Below are 23,516 nucleotides of genomic sequence, written 5' to 3' on the forward strand. Positions count from 1 at the left end.
TCCTCTGGCTCCTGAACTCCAGCATCTCGTACTCACTGTTGCCCAAGTTGCCATCTACTACTATATTACCCACTAATTCTTCCCTGTTTGTGAGCAGCAGCTCAAGAAAAGCACAGCCCCTAGTTGGCTGCTCCAACACGTGCACTGGGAAACTGTCCCCATCACTCTACAAAAACTTCCTGGGTTGCCTGCACACCACTGTATTGCCCTCCCAGCAGTTGTCAGGGTGAGTGAAGTCCCCCATGAGAACCAGGGCCTATGATAAGGAAACTTCTGCTAGCTGTTTGAAGAAGGCCTTGTTCACCAGTTCCTTCTGGTCTGGTGATCTATTTCAGACCCCCCACCATGACATCACCCTTGTTGCTCTCCCCTTTAACCTGAACCCAGAGACTTTCAGCAGGCCTATCTCATATTACAAAGTGGAGCTCTGAACAATCATATGGCTTTTTTACATAAAGTGCAACTCCTCCTCCTCTTCTCCCGTCTGTCCTTCCTGAACAGTTGGTACCTATCCATGAAGTGCTCCAGTCATGCAAGCTATCCCACTAAGTCTCTGTTATTCCAAATGTGTCATAGTTCTGTGACTGTGCAAGAACTTCCAATTCTTCCTGCTTGTTTCCCAGGCTCGATGTATTTGTGTAAATTTACCTGAAGAAACTAGTCAATTGTCCTGATCTACCAAGAAAGTAGATGTGTAGGGGGTGCACACGCACCCCCTGAGCATGGCGGTGCACCCCCTATGAAAAGGTACTGCCAACATTGTGGCTGCTCACTGCTGCTGGTGGCATCTGCAGGCAGTCAGCAATCACAGTTGGCTGCCACTGATGCTGCTGGCGGCATCTGCAGGTGGTTGCCAATCTCTGGTTGGTGCTTGCCACCCCCCCCAATTGCTGACGGCACCGGTGGCATCTGTGGTAGCTCCCAGATTACCGCTGCCATGCTTCTGCCACTGCCATCATGTTCCCACCACCACCATGCCCGCCCCAGCCACCGGATCATGCATTGTTCATGAGAGTGGCATGGGGGAGGGGTTAGAGGAAACCTTAAATATCATCCAGTCCAATCCTCTGCTTAGAGCAGAACCATCCCCAACTATATCATCCCAGCTAACACTCTGGCTACCCTGGTCTTAAAAACCTCCAGGGATAGAGATTCTAAAACTTCTCTAGGTAGTGTGTTCCAGTGCTTTACTACCCTCCTCCTAGTGAAAACATTTTTCCTAATATTTGAATGAAAATTCCCTTGCTGCAACTTGAGATTGTTGCTCCTTGTTGTGTTATCTACCACCACTGAGAATAGTCTAGCTCCATCCTCTTTGCAACCATACTTCACTGAGTTGAAGGCTGCTATCAAATCTCCCCTCAGTTTTCTCTTCAACAGATGAAGTAAGCCTAGTTCCCCCAGCCTCTGCTCACAAGTCGTGTGCCCCAGTGCTCTGATCATTTATGTTGCCCTCCACTGGACTCTCTCCAATTTGTCCACATACTTTCTGTAGCGGGGTCGCCAAAACTGGACACAGTACTCCAGCTGTGGCCTCAACAATGCTGAATAGAGGAGAACAATCACTTCCCTCAATCTGCTGGCAATACTCCTACTAATGCAGCCCACTGTAACCTGGGCAGTACTCCAAGAGGTACCCCCTCTCCAGTTGAAGGGATCAAAGCAGGTGCACAAGCGCTGTGGGAGGTGTAGGGACTCTCCTCCCCCTATAAAGGAGAGCCAGACCACCAATGGGGACTTAACTATATACCTTTTAATGAGGGAACAATACTGGGAACATAACAGGTATAAATCAAAAGGTATAGTGGACACTACAATGCTCCAAGGGGGCAGGATTCAACAAAGGTTAGACACTTACAATCATTGACAAAAGACAGGGTTAACAAAATATAAAAACACAAACAGAAAAGCAAACAATACCGGTTGTTGAAATACAAAAAGGCACAAAATACAAAATGACAAGGAAATATAGGGCCTAGGTACCTGGAGGGAGATAAAGGAGGGGAAACACAATGGCCCCTTTTCACAGCAAGAAGATTTGCTTCTTGTTAGTTTACTCACCCCAAGCCACCTCTAGCCTGCTAGGGGTCTTGACCTTCCTGGAGCCCTGGCCTCATGTTGAGCTGCCTGGCCTCATGTCAAGCTGCCTGATTGGAGGAGCTGGAAGCAGAGCTGGGAACTTCTCAGGTCACTGCTTAGATCCTGGCTGGAGCGGGGGAGCCTCTCCTGCTGGCTGCAGCCTCTTTTAGGGGATCCTGGAGTCCACTGGGTAGCCTTTCCTGCCAGTTGCACGCCATGCTGCTGAGGGTCCCACTGCTGCCTGCAAGTCCTGCTCCTTCGGGATCTTCTGGGGCAAGTGCTCCCACCCCGCTGGCTCAGCTCTTGCCAGCTCTTTGAAGTTCCTTCCTTGTGGTCCCTCACTGGTCTCCCTTGAGTCAGCCTCATTTCCCCTTTTATCCCCCTCCAGGTGACCCAAGGGGCCAATCAGGGGACATGGAGGGTGAGTCTCTGGGGCCTGATTGGTGAGGAAAAGGGAATCCCAAATCCTCCAATCATCTTTTGCCCTTTCAAAACCTCTGGGCTAAGTCACTGTCAGCTAGCCCATCACACCAGTATCCCATTAGCCATTTTGGCAACAAGGGCATACTGTTGGTTCATATTCAGCTTATTATCCACTATAACGCTGCTGCTTAGGAAATCAGCAGCAGAGCTGCTGCTTAGGAAATCAGTCCCCAGCACATACTGGTACATGGGATTCTTCCATCCTAAATGCAGGATTTGCACTTCTCTTTATTGAATTTAATGAGATTTATTTTGATCTGATCCTCCAATTTGGCTAGGTGCCTCTGAATCCTAGCCCTATCTTCCAGCATATCTACTACTCCCTCCAGCTTCATGTCATCTGCATAGTTGCTAAGGGTGCACTCCATCCCATCTTCCAGGTCCTTGAGGAAGATATTGAACAAAACTGGCCCCAGGACCAACCCCTGGGGCACTCCACTTGATACTGGCTGCCAACTAGACATTGAGCCACTGATTACTACCCTTGGAACCTGACAATCCATCTAGTTTTCTATACAATTTACAGTCCATTCATCCAACCCGTACTTCCTTAGCTTGCTGGGGAAAATGTTGTGGGAGACTGTACCAAAAATCTTGTTAAGGTACTGAGAAAAGAGGTCTCTATACCAACAAGATGATGAGACTGTAGCACTCTCTCAGATGTAATCTGGGTAAGACTGATATGATGTCCCAGCTGTAGGGGTGTATCACACACCCCTGCAGCTGGGACACCAGCTTAGCTGTGGTCTCTCAGTCATGGGAATGCATGGAGCAACCCTGTGACTGGGAGATAACATGATCTTGGAGTCTGCAAGCTATGGAAGTGCATGAGGTTGCACAGCTCTGTCATCTGAGAGCTCCAAGGCTCATGTTTGCACATGGGGCCCCACAGCTGGGAGCTCCAATCAGAAGACAGGGCTCCCAGCCACAAGGGCCCCTGGGCCAACATTCAGTTAATGGAGTGATAGCAAGCAGCTACAAAACTACTACATATATTTTGTGGAATAACTTTGCATCTTATTCCTTCTTTTGTCATGGGGCCAGGTGACCACTTAAGGCATGATTACCCGGCTCAGAATTCCCAAGACTGACATTCATACCCCCAGACCAAGATCCCCAAGACCTGGACATTGGTATGCTCCCCTGGGGTAGCCAGCCAATCACCACTGCCCTGTGCACTTGACTGTTCTCCACACTCTTTGGCAGCCAGAGCGCCTGCAGAATATGCAGGGATATGTGGGATGCTTACACAGGGGCACCCTGGCTGCACACCACTGTCTATGCACCACCCAACTGAACACTGTACAAACCCTGAGCACCCTCTAAGTTTGTACAGCTTTCTTCTGCTAGGGAGCAAAATCACAAGAGTTCTCATGGACTTCTCATGAATAGCTATACTATTCAACCTTCTTATACAGAAAATATATCTTGTCATATGAAATAAACGATAGATTACAAAATGTAATTTTTCAGAGTATGATAATTTATCATAATTAAGGATATGTTTTTTTATTTCTGTTTTATTTAATTCCATGTAGTACTTTTTAGTCAGTGTATAAAAAAACATTTCTGATAACTTTTCAAGAAAACAAAGATTGTGGGAATAATATAAATATGATGAGGGCCTGTCATTTTAAACTGATCTCAACCACAGAACATGAATTCTCAATGTACATGCATACAAAGTGAAAAGGATATCTTATCTCTTAATTCAGCAGCAGTGAGATCAGTACTCTGACCAGTTTTGGTATCCATACTTCAAAATATTAGAAAGGTTTCCTTTAAAAAGCCACATAAAAGATTCAAGGGCTGGAGAAAATTCTCTCACAAAAAGAATTAGTTTATCAATGCCATGCGATCAAAGGATAGTCTAATAATGATTGTAAATACCCAAGCCTACAAGGTAGGAGAATATCTAATCCAATTCAAGTGGATTCTTTAACCTACCAAGTAAAAGCATATAAAACCAGAAAAAGCTCCACTGACTAGAAGTCACAAGGTGAATGAATTCAAACTTGAATGAAGTGCAGTTTATGTAAGCAACATGAGTAATTGATCTTTGAAACAACTTACCAAGAAATGTGTTGAACGTAAATAATAAAGCCCTTCAAATAAAGATTCCTAAGAAAGATCATGTTCTCCCTTACCCTGCAATACCAACTGACTGCCCTTATTTGGAAGTCAATACCATATTGTTGAATAGCAAATGCCTATAAGTGATCCTGGCAAAAATTACATTAGATTTTTTTTTTAATCTGCCTTAACCCAAGAGGATATATCCCATATGAACACACTACAATGGGATGGTACCTACTAAATGAGGTACGTACAGAATGATGAAGGATTTTTTCCCTGCCAAAACCAGGAAATATGTCCAGCATGTTTGCACTATAAAATACATAGTTTCATAGTTGGTAGGGACAGAAGGGACCTGAGCAGATCATCAAGTCCAACCTTCTGCCATGGGTAGGAAAGAAAGCTGGTGTCAAATGATCCTGGCTATGTGATTATCTAGCCTCCTTTTGAAGACCCCCAGGGTAGGAGTGAGCACCACTTCCTTTGGAAGTTGGTTCCAGATCCTAGGCGTCCTGACTATGAAGTAGTGCTTCCTTATGTCTAGGCAGAACCTACTCTCAATCAACTTGTGGCCATTGTTCCTAGTTACTCCTGGTAGTGCTTGAGGGAAGAGGAACTCTCCCGTACCCCGCAGGTCCCCCCTGGTAAGTTTATAGATGGCCACCAGATCCCCTCTCAGCCTTCTCTTGTGGAGGCTGAACAGGTTCAGGTCCTGCAGCCTCTCTTCGTAGGGCCTTCCCTACTGTCCCCTTGACTTTATCCCCTCTTTTTCCCTGCCACTGAATACAGCAAGTGGGAAGGGTAAGACATTGGGGGGGGTGGTCTCTGGAGCCAGATGAAAGTAGTGGCTCCAACCAGAACACGCCAATGAGCTTCACTGTGCATATGCCACCAACCAAACAGAGTGTGGCTGCACTCCCTTCATCCCTCTACTAAACTTGGCGCATTTCTGATTTTAAGAAGTTTGGCCCACTAGGAAAAATGTTGAATTCTATTACTCTACAGAAGACCAACCACTATATATTTCATAGAAAGATGCCCTTAATCATTACAACTGCCAGGTATGTTGACACTGTGCAGGTCTGGGGGTGACACTACCCTCTTGCTGGGTGCCTCAAACAAAGAGGTTGTTACAACTTTGCAGCGGTACAAACTCTACAGCTGTAAAATTCTAATGGGACTGCTTCTAACAGGATTTATAGAGGCATTGACCACAGGTGGAATGAGTATATCTACCTACATATCATATCAAATGGATTATGAAATTCTTACAGGTAAGGTTATAAGGGTTCGGATTTGCCCATACACATGAAACAATTTCAGTTTTAAGAGCAGATAAGGGCACAGACAGAAGTGACAATTTTCAACTGATCTGGCCACAGAAAGCAGCTTACAGCCATGACCAAACACAAGTACATGGCTTCAGACACCTTAAAAAATGGCCAATTGGGTGAAAATATGACCCCTCATTGCATAAGGGGTCACATAAAGACTCTTCAAAACAGAGTCTTTTCTGTAACCTGTGCCTGCATTGCCTCCCAGCCTGTTGCTGTTTTCTGAATGGGAGTGGGCAAAGGAAGCAAAATGAGTTCAGTCTGGGGGGTTTTCATCCCCTGTAGGGAGATGGGGAGGGTATATTGGAGTTCCCCCTCCCCCAAGGTGGGAGGACTCCAATTCATTCACCCTACCCTCCACCACTGGCTGGGCAAGCCCTAGAATGAGCTGCCTCTTCTCCCTTTCCCCCCTCCCATTCTGAAAACTTTGCAGCCTTGCATGGAAGAGGGGCCATTACTGGGAGAAGCCAGCTATAGTCTGGCACCCAGCAGTTAGATTCCCCTCCCCCCTAGAATGAACAGAGAACTTCTGTTTTGTCCAAGGGATCATTGCAACTCAGAAGGCTTCCTGCAAAGTGTTCTGAGTTACAGCGGGGAACTGCACTTCTGTCTGTACCCTATAACTACATAGAGTTACTATATATAGATCTAGGAAATAAAATTAAATGTAAGCAATATTGTGTTGCTTTCTAAAGTGCATACAGATCAGATGCTTTGATATTGTTTGCAAGGTTTATTCAGACAGAAAAACATGACAATTAAAATTGTTGCTAATATTTAAAAAAGCATAGAACTTTCTTTTTAAAGGTAAGTTTCAAGAGGTTTAAATATTCCTGACTTCAAAACTGAGCAACGTCTTTGGTCTTCCAATCCGGGTAATAAACTTGAAAGAGCCCTATGTGTTCACAAGGTAATTAGGTTAAAATGAATCCATTTGCGTAGGCTTACATGTGTACAAAGAACTGACCAATCAAGGTGCTGAAGAGAGAAAGCTGCTCAGATATCTAATGCTGTTGTGAACCAGGATAGAGTTTGCAATTAAAGCAAAAGCATTTCAGAGAATTCCTAACATCTTTTATTAATCACAAAATTGTAGTACTGTAAGAATTGCTGCTTGTTGGGAATGTATTACTTGAAAGTATCCACAAGCATTTATTTCCCTGTTCCTTCATAAAAACAGGACTTTTGAACTAAGAAGCTTAGCTTGCACTGGGTTTCCGGTAGAGCTGAAACAGCTTTTAAAAGTCTTAGAAAAATGCCAAAACTTTCCTCTTTTTTCTCTCCAGAGAAACATTTCCTCCCTTTCCATTTCTGTCTTAGGTACCAACCCCTCATGCTGAGAATTGGAACGTATAAGGTCATACAATTGAAACTCAGAGTCTTCCAGTCTCTACTGGGATTTAACTGGCTAAGCCTCCTATTTCAAAGACCTTATCTACAGCTTAGTTCTAATGTCTCCGAAGTCCTATTTTTCTTGAAGAAACATGGAAATGTATCCTCACCCTCTCATTGCAAGTCATTTCTAAAACAGTATAAATAAATATAGAACAGCTTTAGCCTGCATTTTTCACTTAGCTGATTCAAGACCATGCTTGGTAGTCTAATGGAATAGGTAGGAATGTCAGCATGCCCATTTAGCTACAAAAGAACAATATTAAAAACTCTCCCTTTTTCCTTTATGAATTGTTTCACACATTTGAAAATGCATTAACCTGATTTCTACCTATCAGCAAATTATGAAATATCAAGCACAGAAAAAATTTTAGTCAAATAGTGAACTGTTTCACATGAAATTCTGCCCCATGCTTCCTAGCAAATGAAAGTTCCTTTAAAAAGATGACTAAATATATACTATTTTTCTTGTAAGAAGAAATCCTGTTTTCACTGAAATACGCTAGCCAGAAGCAGTACCGTCCTGATTTAGCAAGGGAATACAAATCTGTTCTCATCCTGGAGTCTTCTGGAGGAAAGCAGTTGAAAGTACAGGGAGACTGTTGTTATTCAAAAGACACCCGAGTCAAAAGTGTTTTAGTTTCTTCATATCTTTTACTAAATTGCATATTCTCCTTATCATAGTAGGGTTATGCTGGAGGGATGTCTTAAATTCCTTAGATTTATGATACTTTTGCCTCATCTGCAGAAATGAAAAAATATGATTTTAAACAATTATTTCCTTCTATTAAGAAGAGTAGCTCTCAGTAACTTCTTAAAATAAATTAATCCTTCAATTGCATTCTTAACAATGCTATTAAGAAGGTATAATGATTATTTTCAGTTTAAGTATTTATAAATAATAGAGAAGATCTCTCAAGTATCTTGCAATTAATTGACATGTGCAGACAGCCAGATTAAAGATCAAACATTCCTAAAGATGGCCAGCAGAAAGACAGGAATTTAAGCAGGAAATGTGAATGATAGGTATCTATTTAGTGACAGCATGATGCGAATTGCATTTGTAAAATCTGCTGAGCAACTGAGAAACAACTCAAGTTGTTAATGGATGGAATTTTTTTGCTGGTTTGAAAACAATGCCAAGCATTTTTTCTTTACCGAAATATATACATTTAATTCAATATGGTTATAGAAGCTTTGCAATTCAATCCATATTGAAGCACTTGAAGACATTAACAATGCCTGGGAAGTAGATATTCTTGTGCATTTTTTCAGGTGAATAAATTGAGGCAAAGATCTCACAAGAATCACAAATGAGAGGTTACTGACAGAATCAGAATTAGTACTCAAGAGCCTTCTCTCAGGCATCTTTTTAAAATTCTGAAGTCAAATATTTAGTTTTTCCATTGGCATCAAGAGGCCCAGGATTTTACCTCATTTTTCTACATAAAAATCCATGAGATCCTATATACATTTTTTTAAAACTCACATTTCTTACAGTCACTTTTAGTCTATATGTACCATGTTGCCTATGAAGCTTATGATCAAAAAGCATGCTTATTATAAACTTATAATAATTCCATTTAAGTCAATTAGTGTACTTCCATTTACTTCAAAAATCTAAAGATCATCTTTATAGAAAAAAAATCACCCATTAAACTGATTAAAAAAGACAAAGACATCAGTCAGCAGTTTTACCAGTAAAACACATTTGTATTTTAAGAGCAATGTGTACTTTTAGGCATAAGGAAATTAAACTACTTATTGGCACAGCAGAGATTCTTGTAGATTGAACTGATTACCAGCCATATGTTTCCCCACAATGTTTTTCTATTCCAGTACTTTTGATGAAAACTGCCTGTTTCCTGTAAACTTTTTAAGGATTATATATAAGTGCATGCTGGCTGGGGACTTTTGTCCAGTGGGTACTTCTGTGGTCAGTACAACTATTGAATGTACATTTTCAGTAACAAGATGCTAACATCACAATGAACTAGAATCTATGAAAATTATGAAGAATGAGACTTTAAGCTCTCTCTGTCTAGGTCTTTGATAGGAGAAATAGTTCCAACTAAAAAACAGCCTCGTGCCATTCTGTGGAAGAACAAAATTCTGTGCAGGAAGAACAAAATTGGGACCTAAAACATACAAAGAAAAACAATAAAAACAGACTGAACTGCTAATACAATTAGAAATAGAAAACAAAACAACAGGTTGAAAATTTGCCATTTTATTAAAAACCTGTGTGCAGTAAAAGCCAGAATTCTCCAATAGAAATCAGTGCTTCTATTTGCCTGATGAAGGGTTTTTAAACTCAAAAGCTTGCTAAGAAATTTTTTTCCAACTATTTAAATTGGTCTAATAAAAGATATCAGATTCACCCAAAGAACTATGAAATCTACATACACACAAAGCTAGGCACTTTTCTTCTTAGCACAGATTTGACCTTTTTAAACCTACTCATTCTAGTTTGCACAGATTGACAGCTGCACTGGTTGAGTTTAATAATGGCTATGATAATCAGTACTTCTAGCACTGATCACTTGTGGAATAGATTTTATTGATTTTTTCCTCATCTACATTTCTCCTTTCACAGTGAAATGTGGTATAGACTGAGTGGCCAGGAATTTGCTTATTTCTTAAGTACTATAGGGCAGGCAATACGTTACACACACACACAAACTTACGGAACATATATTTTTGTTACAAGGAAGAAATATAAGTTATAGAGATATAAGCTTAGATTTGAAAAAGTTTCTTTTCAGATCTCCTGGGAAGAAATTTCTGTCTTTCTATTTCTATCTCATAAGCACTGACACATCCAAATTAGGATGGGCTTCCTTTAAGAATTAACAAAGCAGAGAATAATTGTGCTTAATTTTTCTAGGGTCGATGAGAAATTAGTTTTCTTTAGTAAGCTGATACAGTTCACTAGCCAATGCACATTACACTGGAGCTAAGAAGTGGAACTGAACCACGCATGTCCCAACTGACCTCATATTCCATTAATTTTAACCACAGGAGTGGTCAGTTTTTTGCTGCTCCCAAGTAAGTAGGATTAAGCTTTCAACTCCATAAAATCTCCAGTAGCAGAGGCAATCCAAGGCACGTGTTGACTCAATGGTTTTCTTAGTCGTACTTATCCTCTGGTTGAGGTCATATGCATTTGAGGCCATAGCCAATAACTCCTAGACATAAGTTCTTTTTGATGTTAACTATTCCCATGCAGGACAATTTTTACCATCTATGGGTCTACAGAGCAAAAAAGTCTATAATGCAATTGAGATAAAGATTCATTATACGAGGAAAAATGATTCTAGTATGAAAAGGAGAAAGTTAGAAACAATTTTTGTCTTCATTGTGATGCTTGATATAGTGTTTAAACAAAGACTCCATCTTTAATTATTTGACTGTTTGTAATGAGTAGTTTGCATAGAGTTTAATTGATTTGTTAAGAAGTCATAATGTGCTGAAACTTAACAAGTTTTTTTTTACAGGTGTCTAGAAAATAAACTTAAGGGACACCTGAACAATGACCTTTTTATCCAAAAAATTGCTAGGAACAATTATTTTCTGAGGAGCCCAAATTGCATTTGCTCTATTCATATAAACAGCGCTAAACAAGGGAAACTGTATTTGGCCCATGAAATCAGTACCACATACACTGCAAAGTTCAGAGTGCAAATTTTATGAAAATTAAGATTCCCACCTGTGATCAGCTGCTTAATCCTTTTTGATTACATAAAAGACTTATGTCATTCATTGCAATTTGAATACTATAGCTTATAACATCATCAGTTGACAAAAAACAATTTTCCAGATCAAGATCTATCATCTGTTCCCATCATTGGCAAACCACACACATCTTTGTCATTCTCTATTTGAAAAAGAAAGGTGGGGGAGAAGTCATGGTTGCCATGATAATATCAAAAACTTAGTTCTGTAGCCTATCACATTTTCAAAAAGGAATAATATTACTATAGTATATAATCAATACTATCACAGAATAAGAAAAAAAACTACTTTATCCAGTTTTCAAAAGCAGTCACAAAATTAAGAGTGATATGGTCACACTTAGATCAAATATTTTAACCCACAGGCATGCAACACTTATATTCCTGCAGTCCTAACAGCTCTGTTTGTTGGTAAGCCATTATACTTAGGAAAATTGGAAGCTCAAAAAAATGTTAATATATGTAATTTTGATAAAAGATATTGAAAATTTTAAATTATATTACATGAATTTAGCTGCAGTGTTTCAACTTTTTTCTGAAAGTACTTAAATGACACACTCATTTAAAATTAAGACAGAAGGTATTTAGCTGATGTACACACACACATCAGATCCTTCATTATCTATTATTGCTTTTGGAACAACAGGCTGCTAAGTATTTAGCAAATGATACTCTGTCTTCCACTCACTATTATTTGGGCAGACTGCTGGCCCTGCATTGATCCCTACTGGAGACAATAGAACTCCATGCGGACATTTCATTTTGCACGTGTACTACAAAATGCAGGAATAGAGTTAGTGTCAAAATATTGGTAGACTATTCCCCTATTGGGAGGAGCTATGGGATCTGGGAAAAGGGGTTGGTGGGTCCAAATGGAGGTTGGTAGGGGGGGAGGGGCCAGAGTCTGGCGCTGCTCTCCAAACATCTGCAGAAGTTTGCTGGATCAGGTTAACCCATTCCCAATCAAAGTTAGTTCTACTACTTAGGTGAACTAACTTAGGTTGGGCCTACCATTTTTTGCCCAGTTTAAAGCCCCCAAATAGCACATTGGAGCAGCCTCTGCACTGATGTACAGGCACCCAATATTATTAGCTGGCATGGTTGGTTTTCTAGTCATCATGGCTGAAGCGAGCTTTAAAGCAAGTCTTGACTGAAGGTCTGGGAGTTGTGCATTTTGGTGCATTTGGCAGGGGAGTATGGAAGAAAATGTGAAAGGTGTTTGTGAATTCAAAAAGGTCCTGATTGCAGCTGACATGGCTGGGGGGGAAAAAGGAAAATGGTTAAAAGTGAGAGCAAAGTCATAGGACGGGGTTAAAATACAACAGGTTATTATGGGGAAAACTATAACATTTAGAATTGGTCTTCATTCATTTTAAATAATTTTATTGTTTATTAAGAACATTCCAAATTCAGCACAGCAACTGATAGATGAAGATATATCATATTGCATTTGGCACATTAAATTAGTTTTGCATATAAAAACATACTATAGAGAGAAAAAATTAGAAGTGCATATACTAAGTAAGATATTTCAAAAATCAAATTTCAGTTTAATTAGTCTCATTACTTTTCATGAGGTTCCTCTGGAAAAATTAATTCAAAACTTAAATCATCAAAAATACCTCAAATTATTATAGTTTTATAACTAGTGATAGAATGATGTTGTAGCTTCGATGTTCCAGTAATTATGCAAGAAGCAAGGGTTTTGCAGAGTAATATCTTTTATTGACTAGACCAACTAATAGTTGAGATAATGTTAGATAAGTTTATGACTGCAGCACATTCTTCTTCAGGTCTGTGGAAGGAAGCAAGCATAGCGATTGTTAAAAACAGTGGGTAGAGCTTTGAAATTGGAGGGGGGCATGTCTAGGATCCAGAAATTCTAATGGCTTTATGGCAGGGGGTGTTGATTGTAGGAGCACTGGGGATGTCTTGGCAGGTTAAGTATCTATTGCTAAGGAAAGGGTCTGTCCACCCACTTGATGTCTGTAGAGCATTGGGGAGTTTGCTTCTGATGATAAGTTGGGCAGGTTTAGGAGGTTTGTTTGAAAACCCAGAGTGGAGGGGCTGGAAGTATTTTTCTTAAGGCCTGATCTTTGTCAGATATAAGCTGTAGTTGGTCTGATGTTTCTTTTAATCAGTTTCTAATGTAGGATGGCAGGTAACCACTAGGAAAGTGCAGTCACTTCATTTTGAATTGCAGCAGGTTACTGCAGGGCATTTGGGTGGTGCTTTCAAAGATTCAGACTATTTCTCTACTGGAGTGTCCTCACTGTATAAAGACAGATTTTAAGCTGGCCAGGTGGGCAACATGAGTGTTCCCTTCAGAGAAGATCCAGTGGTATCTGAGGGCATTTCTACACATGCTTCAGGGGTGGTGTAAAAGGGTGCTTTAATTAGAGTGGCTCCACGAGCTACTCTAATTAAAGAGCCCACAGCTTCTTGTGTACGAGTGTCCCAACACTTCAAAATGGAGACGGGGGTTCTTTATCTAAAGATCAAACAAGCTATAAAGTGCCCCAGCCACCATTTTGAAGTGTGCGGACTCTGATAGATGAGAGGCACAAGCTGGCTGGAGCATGCTAATTAGCATGCTCCAGCAAATTCAATTAATCAAGTCTGCTCTGATGCGCTGTAATTACAGTGCATTGGAGCAGCCTCCTGACATGTGTAGAGGCATCCTGAGGGACTGATTATAGATTACTACTTTTCTGGTATGTTTGGGATGATAACCGATATTGTGGACAAAAGTATGGGGGGGAGTTCATGGGATTCGTGTATATGTTGGTTTTTAGGGTGCCCTCCCAGATGTGGATCATGATGTCTAGAAAGTTGCTTTTAGCTGGGAGTATTCCAGACAAAGTTTGATTGAGGGATGACAAATCTGTGGTCAATAAGCGAGTCTAACTGTTCAGTCCAGATGATGAAAATTTTTTCTCCAGGTGGTTCATGAAGAAGTTGACCTATTTAGAAGCCATCTTTGTACTGATAACTCTACCCATGGTTTGGAGGAAGTGTTGATTGTTGAAAGTGAAATTGTTGTGGGCAAAGATTAAACGATTTGTGAAACATGTTAAAAATTTGATTCTCTTCTATGTTCTAGTAGGTATTTCTGGTAGACAGCTGTCCTTTCAAGGTGTGAAATGTTAGTGTACAGGCAGGTGACATCCATGGTTGCAAGTACGACCCTCTCAGAGAGGTGGCTGATGTTCTGAATTTCATTAAGGAAGTCTGTTGTGTCTGGTCAAAAACTTGATATAAAAGTGACGAGTGGTTTCAGGATAGTTTTTTATGAATGCTGATAGTTCTTCAATGGGGGTAGTACAGTTGGATATGATGGGTCTGTCAGAGTAAACTTGTTTGTAAACCGTTGGGAGCATATACACATGTCCTGGGATAAGTCAAAGTAGTTTTTTCCTGAAATTGGTGTGGGAAAGATGTAACCATATCTTTCAGTTTCAGAGCAAAAGCTGCTGTGGGGTCCCTAATTCCTTTATAGCAGTGGCGCACAAACTTTTGGTCCTGTGGGCCAAATGAGTGGCATGAGGCTGGTCCATGGGCTGGATTGGATTCCACACTCCAGAATCAAGCATTGGGACCCCATATCACTTCAACCCAGTACCAGGATTGGGCCCAAGTGTCCCTTGTTACCCCCATGCTGCCACTGATCAGTGCCCTATGCTGGGATTGGGCCCCTCATTGCCTTGCATGCCCAACGTAGGACGAAGGTCCATGGCCCAAAGAGATCCCTCACAGACCCATGGGAAGCCCTTCAGGCCAAATGACACTGTGACAGGGGCCAGATATAGACCAGAGGTTGAGCACCTCTCCTTTATAGTATTTGGTGTCAGAGAGTTGTCTGTTGGTCTCACTGATGTAGTCTTTTAAGTTCAGGATAACTATAGCTCTACTTTTTCCTCTGGTTCAAGTACTATTTTGTTGTCAGATCTTAGAAACTCTATGCTATTCTTTCTGAGGGACAGAGGTTGTTGTGGTCCTGGCTTTTGTTGGAATTTTGAGCACTGTTGCCTTTCTTCCTGAAACAGTTCATATAGTAGTCCAATGTATGGTTACCTCTGCTGAGAGGTGTCCAGCCTGATGTGTTGTTACTTTTTGTTTTCTTAGTTGTAGACAGAGGGTTGTCAGAGATAGTTGTATCCTGGCTGTGTAAGTGTTTTTTCAGGCAAAGTCTGTAGAAAAATTAATCTAATTCTTCAACATATTAGTATCTTGTCAGGATTTTCCTCTGGACAGAAGTTCAGGCCTTTGGAAAATACAGATATTTCAAACTGTGATAGGGGGTGTTATGATAAATTAATGTTGGTGTTCGGACTACTGCTGTCTTGATTTTCTCCTGTGCTGCTGATGCACCTGTGAGGCAACTCCTGTTGTGGTTGTGATAGCAGGTTCTATTTTTTCTTCTTATGCCTGCTACAGCAGGGAATTTCTTCCCTTTCCAACTTCACAGCTCTGCTTACTTTTCTTAACAACTGCTGTGTTTGCATGCCTCCTCAGACCTAAAGTAGAATGCCTTGCATTCAAAAGCTTGTCTAACTTTATCTCAACTCTTTAATTGGCCCAACAAAAGATATCACCGCCTCCCCAAAAGAACATATGCAAGACTACTTTCAGGATGCAGTGTACATGTAATAAATGCATACAATACTAGTTTTAAGAAAACATACTAAGCTGAAATTAGTCTGAAAATACCGTCAGTATTTGATACTGAAGCAATTATTGCCAAGTTTCAAAACATCCTTGTTCTTGTAATAAAATACGACAGTTTAAAAGTTTTAAGAAGCTTTCTGAGAGCGAAGCTAAAACATAAAGAAAAATATTTGTTTTTTAAAATAATTGACAAACATTCAGATTTGTGTTAAATGTTGAAAACATACAGCTGCTAATTAGTATCACAGTAATTAGAATCCCTGCCTTACCCAAAGTATTTTCAATTCCCATATGTTCAGAAACCACTTTCTCCCTTTCAACTACAAATTCTAATTCTGTTCAGGTAATAAAATACTAATTTTGGCATTTGGGGATTTATTTGACTCTAGACTTACTTTATTATCTTAGAACATTATCATATTTTCTACCCTGGCGTATAGACTACAGAAATTGACATAAAGCATCTTTCCCTGGCTACCATAATCATTGTTTGATTGAATCATCTCTAATTTGTTTCAAGCTGTAAACATATTCATGATAAATATAAACTATATCATATTAGGCATAGTTTTAAAGATACTTTACTCAATTTGGTTCTATTATCATCTGTTAAGCTTTGTGTTCATAGTCTTTGATAGTCTGCAAAAATATCATAGTTTATGATGTGAACACTTCTAAAGTTACAAACAGGAGTGAGATAAGGAATTACTTTCATATAAAGCAAAACAAGTAATCATTAGATTACTATATCTGCTCAATAATGATCTTGCAATAAAAAGTTCTGTATCCCTTCCAATTCCACCTGCTGGTTATTGTATATCTTTTGTAAATTCCAAACGTTAGTTTAACCAGATTCAAGAAATACTGCCTTTGTTGGGTATAAGAACATTTTAGACACTGATACTACCTGAACTATCAGACCAAAGCAAAACATTTACCAGTAAATAAATAAATAAAAGCAAAATTATCTTTAAAAAAGAAAAGATTTCTGGCCTCTATCACCAGGTCATTTTGACTCTTCAGTTCTAGATATCTAAGATTTGATTCAGGTTTCACTGAAAAGATGAAGAGGATACTCTGTTATAGAAATAAAATCTTTACATCTCCTTTCTGCATTGATTTACATGCATATGCAAGCCCTTTCATTAATCCCAAACTATTTCATGTAGGAGTACCATGAAGTAATGGAAGATATAATTGAAAAGACAGGCCTTCTATTGACAGACACTAATCTAAAAATAAAACAAAACAAACACATATACCTGGGTGTCTGGCAGCAATTAAAGAAACAAAGGGATGAAACCAACAGAATAAAATAATTGCACAACTAAAAAAATTAATGGTATCACAGTTGGGAAGTTTGTGTCCCACATTGGGCACATAACACAGCTGTTGATTAATCTAGAGAGATATTTAGTGGAGGAAGAGAAAAAAAAATCAAAATGTCATGGTTCTGCAGATAAGTAGCATAGGAAAACGGCAGATTATTGTAATTTAGACGAAGCACTGCTGAGAATCTTGCAAACATCATCAGTTTAAATGAGCAAAAAATAGTGATGACTTTATGTACCACTTGAAGGAGTTGAATTGTCCTTTGATGCTTTTTGTTGCATTGTTTATTCTTTTAATAAGAAAGGGTTTGAAACTGAGATGGTTATTGATTTGATTTTGCTATTTGTAAAACAATTATTCTGATCTTAATCATAACCTCAGATAGAGACAAGAGCAACTGGTATTAAGTGTAGTCCCACTCTTTGGACAAATCAAGTGTTAAACAGAAGATACAATGTCAAGGAAAAGGCACCACTGTCCCATTGAATGTAACACACTTGACAAATCTGATTTAAGATGTACAATATTTTGAAAGACAAAGATAATCTAGATGAAGCAAAATAATATGATAGTAACAACAAGCTCAGAAGTAAAATGGCAGAAGCAAATCTTAAAAACCCACTACAAACTGTAAAATAGCATGAAGAAAATTGAAGTAAATGAAAGTAAGTGAAGTATGGAATGAAATAAATGTTCTAAACAATGTTCTATGCCATTCAAAGAAGAGAAGCAAAATATCTCCTAAGGACACACTGGGTATAAAGAACTTTCTGTTGAGGACTATATAATATAGCATTTGTTTAGTAACTTGGATGAAAGAAATGAGGTAAAACTACTTCAGGGTTCAAGTATCATTGACATAATATTATTATGTGCACAGTGGGGAGGGGAGAAAAAGCAACAGTTGGTACTTACGTAGGTTACTTGGTACTTATGTAGGTTGATTATAATGTTTAAAAAGAAAAAAAAGATCAACAGTGTACTTTGGCATCTCTCATAGGAACAGCGTGCTAATCCAATTCACCAATGAATTCCCTACTTCTCTATAAACATCAAATTATTTAACTTTCAAAATCTGTTCAGAACCTAGCCCTTCATCTTTCATTCATTAGCAAATGGTTTCTTCCCAACTCTTATTAATCCATGACACTGATCACCAATAAAACTAGTATCTTGATGCTGTCTCCAATGCCACACTGGATACTTAAGAGGATCCTCTTTAAACATCTGCAAAGCTACTTAATTCTACTCCTTAAAAAAATCATTCCCAACTTACAGATTCTCCTAATTTTTTTGTATATATTACAGTATGCAGGCCCTAGGTGTGCTGACACTATGGCCTATTAAGCCAACTAATACAGTCTTATTTCCTCCTTGTACCATCTTTTCTGCCTGTATCCAGCTGTTATCTTGGGAAAGGAACCATGAAGAGACAAGATAGGTCAGTGGTGCTCAAACTTTCATCCCCACAGGCTGAATAAGTGGCACAGGGTCAGTCTGCAGGTGAAACCTTTCATGGGGTTGATGCTTGGGGTCGGGCCCCGAGCCACCTGGATCTTGTCCTACACTGCCCAACCTGAGGCATATATCCACACTATCTCCCCAGAGGCCTCTTCGTGGGTTGGAAAATTTGGCAGCTAGGGAGCAGCAATGAATGCTGCTGCTGCTCCCCAACCACATTTTTGAAGCCCTGCGGGTCACATGACATGGTTCCCTGTGGGCCAGGGGTGAACACCCCTGATATAGGCTACAGAGCCTAGCACTGTGGGCTCATGTTCCAAAGTGCCCAGGAGCATTTATACACATGCCTTTTTATCCCATGGCACACTGGAGATGTGGCAGGTTGGAGAGCTGATGTGCACATGTACTGCTTCACGTGCAGTTGTATAAGCAGCGAAATGTGTGTCACCACACAGAAAATTGTGGCGGCGCACTTTTAAGGTAAAACACCTCCGATGTGTTTTAGTTCAAAAGCATGCCATTGCCATTTTCTCAGTACTGGCGCATGTTTTGCCACTTATACAACTTCATGTGTTTATACAACTGTATGCTTTAAGAGCGCCCAGTGCTGGGGCACAACCATGTGTACAAATCCCCTTGGACTCCTACACAACCATTAATGGCAAAATTCCCACTTAATTTGATTGTACAGAAACAAACCCAGAAGGAGCTTCAGCTTTCTCTTCATTCAGGAGCTCCAGTTCTCAGCTCATGAGGCTACAAGGCCTTGACAAAATCTATGAAGTTGTATCTGATTCACAAGTACCAAATCTGATGTAATCCCATCTGTAAAATCTCAGATTTCAGTCAGTCAGTCTCAGAATGGCTTTCAGTGAAATAAATATATATTCTAAGATCCTGATTGTAAAATATTGAGCCATTAATTCACTTTACTTAGCTAGCAGCTACACAGAAGATCAATAACCAGGTTTGCTATGATCAGAGACTTGTTTAATGTTTTAGCCATCTTAAAGAAAATTATTTTTGTTCAGTTTCGTTCACAGAAAACATTGATTGCTTATAAAAATATGTAACTGTGAGCTTTTATTTTGATGAATTTATCAGCTACAGTGCAGATGTTAATGCCTGTCATAATCCCTCACTAGTTATTTACTGCCTTCCTGCCTGTCTTAAGATTTTACAGCCATTACCGTTGCTGACTGAATAGATTTTGTTTCATTTTTCAACTGACATTTTAAAGTCAGTGAGCAAGTTTAATAGGTTGAATTTTCAAAATGAAAAGAAAAAATGTAATCATCTTAAGTAGACTCCCCATTTCTAAGTCTGAAAAACTGCACACAGGTATAAAAGCCATTGATGTAGAGTTGGATTTTTTTTTTATGATACAAAATTTTATTTGGAAAATGGTATTTGAAAGTTAAAAGTTGTTTTCAGAAAATTGCATAAAACGTAGCGTTGTACCCCAACATTATAGGTAAAAGTACCGTCAAGGAAATTTGAAAATTATTCTGGTCAGTAATTTATTCTGGTTTTAGTCTACTTGGAATGATCTAATTTGTTAGAGTGCATAAAATGGCAGTAGAAAGTACATAGTAAACATTGCGGTAATTCCAGTGCACCAACTGATTGTAAATTCAGGTCTGACAATGTAACACCAAAAATCTTGAAGTTATTTACAGAATGTCAACGGAGAAAATAAATCAAGGTTTGTGACATCAGTAACTTAGATCACTAAGGAATTTGCAGCATGACCCTTTAAAGAAAAGTGAAATATAGTTACCTAGAGGGAAAGTAATGATTTTAAACTATATTTTATTACTGCCAGACCCTGAAGAGGCAAAAGTGTTTCATAGCAATGCTACTCCATAAAACTGAAAGAACAGCGCAGTAGCAAAACTCAAGGATTATTGATGTGGCATATTTAGCAACGTTACTGTTTGCTCTCTTCCTGGAGACAAAATAGACTGATTTAATCACTATTTTAATTGTGCCGCTATATAGTATCTTAATAAACTCTAAACACTGAAAGTAATGCACAGATGTACTAATGCACATTCATGTGGTGTGTGGCCATTGACACACATCACATTAATGTGTATTAGCTCATCTACATGTGCACTAATTCAACTTAGCTATTCACACCTAAATTTGATACCTGCATAAAGCAGCCTCACATAGCCTTAAATCACAGTTTTGAAGGCACATTAAGGGTGTGCATGTGTAGACACTTGCCCTCAATTTGCCTTAAAAATGCCAATTTTAGGCTAAGCCTACTTTAAAGAGGTACGTGTAGACGCACCCCTTGGCTAGCTTACAGTTCTTCACCCATGTGATATTCTGGCAAGTTTTCTTCCTGCACATGGACTTATCACTAATATAGGTATGGATGTAGGATTAAAACATAGCTTCTGCTATGAAATAGCCAAAACAGGAGCTGTAGATTAGAAAATCATCGATTAAACGTTAGAAATCAAAGCTGATACATTACTTTAAATTTTGTGCACAGGAAATCCAGGCTGTGTTTCACTTTAAACACTATGTGCAATATTTATACTTCAACAGTAGAATCTTATTATACAAAACCCTCAGGGTTCTGCATCCACTGAGGGCTTTATTCTGCAAAACTTCTTATGCAAGTACATAACATATGGGTTTATGGAATTAAACCCTTACTTTCCAGGGGCTAATCCTCAGTAGGCCATATTGCAGAGTAAAGGGGCATATCTACATGCTCATTAATGCACTATCATTGTGGTATATTAAGTTAGTACCTGTAATTCCAGATACTGACTTAATGCACCATAATCAGAGCTACTGAGCATTAGCCCAGATGAATGTATTTTGGTGATGATACTGCACAATAGGGCTGTGGAAAGCTTCAGTCATTGATTGGACTTGGCAGAGTTTCGGCCCAATTCAGCGGCTGAATCTCTGAATCCAAATTAAATCAGGAGACCCTTTAATCTCTCCAAATTGAATCAAAACCCTCTGGGATACAGACACAGCTTTAAATGTTTTTTCTACATACCTCAAGGTACCAGGCAGATCATGAACACTGACATGATGGGGAAGATAGAGCATCCCCTGAGAGTGCAGGCCCCCCGTGCTTGGCAGTGGACCCTGAAGTGGACCAGAAGCAGTTCTGATCCACTTCCAGGTCCACCACAGAGTGCACAGGGGACCCTCCCCCCATCCGCTGGCTGGGCAACTGGTGCCTCCTGAGCATCCCACACGGATGTGGGGGGGTCCACCACCAAGCATGCGGGGGGGGGCTGTGCTCTTGTGGGACTCTCCATCCACTCCACCATCTCAGCATTCACAAGCCACACCTGGTATCTCAAGGTATGTATAAAAAACACTTAAAGCTGTGTCTATGGCTGAATTGCTGATTTTCCAAATCAGCATCGAATCTTCAGCTTTGGATTCGGCCAAATCGAATCAGGACAATGACACACAAAAATATATATACTTTAGTGTACGCCAAGTTACTGGTATTAATAAAGAAGTAACTTAGTGCTATGTTAATGGCTTGTGAGATACAGATGGTTAAAGCAGATGGTCTAATTGTTGCCTCTGGCTTTAAATGCTATGAAACCTGTTTCCATTCTTTCCATCTTACCTAAACTGATCACTGCAGTGTAGCAGTGTAAGTTAGCCCTCCCAGAGCTTCATGCTACCATTCCTACATTGGTTCAGCACCAAGCTAGTTTGTCTTAAATTATCTCTGGTATCTGTACAGTTAATTTCAGTCTACAGCAGGGGTGGGTTCCCTGGGACCAGCAGAAACCCAGGGTGGGACAGGAGAAACGTGGAGCCTGGGCACAGGGTCTGCCTCACTGCATTGTGTGAGGATCACATGAAGTCCCCAAGAGCCACACTCAATGGAGCCATCAGCCTGGCCCCATCTATCTCTCTCTCTTCTCTCTCCCGTCCCATCCACCATACTCACACACCCTCCACTCCCCTGACCCCCAACCCCCCCACACACTGTCCAACCACACCCCACCACTTACACCCCCTTACCACCCAGACACAATCCACAATAGGACTGTATTTTGAACTATCACGCAGTCACCTCTAAGTACACTTTAGCCACCCTTCCTCCCTGAAAGGACTACTTGAAGGGCAAGGGTAGGGACTTCTGGTGGCAAAAGTCAGGGGTTGGGGGAGGACTTCCAGTCCCAATATGGTGACCAGGGGGTGGGGCAACTGTCAAGGGGCAGCAATACCCATGCAGCCCTTGACAATGCCCCAAAACTCAGTAAGCAGCCCTCTGCTTGAAATAATTGCCTGCCCCTGGTCTACAGTGTAGATATCTGATACCATGTTGACAGGGGGACATATCTAGATTTGGCTGCTCTGTCAAAATCCAGTGAAGAATTATGCTGTCTCTGCATGTTTACAGAAACAGAGCCTACATTGCTTTGCAAGTTCATCCTGTAACCTGAGATGTATTTGAATAACAGATGAGATGCTTTCTTCATTTACAAAGGGTCTTGAGAATAACAATGTCTAGGGGTTATAAAGCTTCTAAGAAGTTAGAATTAGTTTTCTTTAGATGCAAATTTAAACTGTCCATCCAAAATTCATGCCATGTTCCTTTCAACCCGTTTAGATTCTTAAGAATCCAATAACTACTATTAAATTATGTTACAAAGATGACAACCAGAGCAAGCTGGCAGCATTAAACAGGCAAAAGTAAATGAAGTAATTCCAGCCATCAATCAGAGGAACAAAAAATCATTAACCATCATAGGGTGTTGTTATATGTTAATTTAAATATGTGTTAAAGGCCCTTAAACCAGGAATATCCACATATTAAGGCAGGGAAGCACATACTTAAGGTCCTCTGAATGGCTCAATCCTCTTCCATCAAGGATTATCTCTAACTGGTTTTAGGCAGCTTGAGTTGCAGTCATATATGACTGCTCCACAGGCCCAAAATCAGGCGGAAGTG

This window comes from Gavialis gangeticus, unplaced genomic scaffold, assembly GCF_001723915.1.
Source record: "Gavialis gangeticus isolate Ggan-Ray unplaced genomic scaffold, GavGan_comp1, whole genome shotgun sequence".
NCBI lineage: Eukaryota > Metazoa > Chordata > Crocodylia > Gavialidae > Gavialis > Gavialis gangeticus.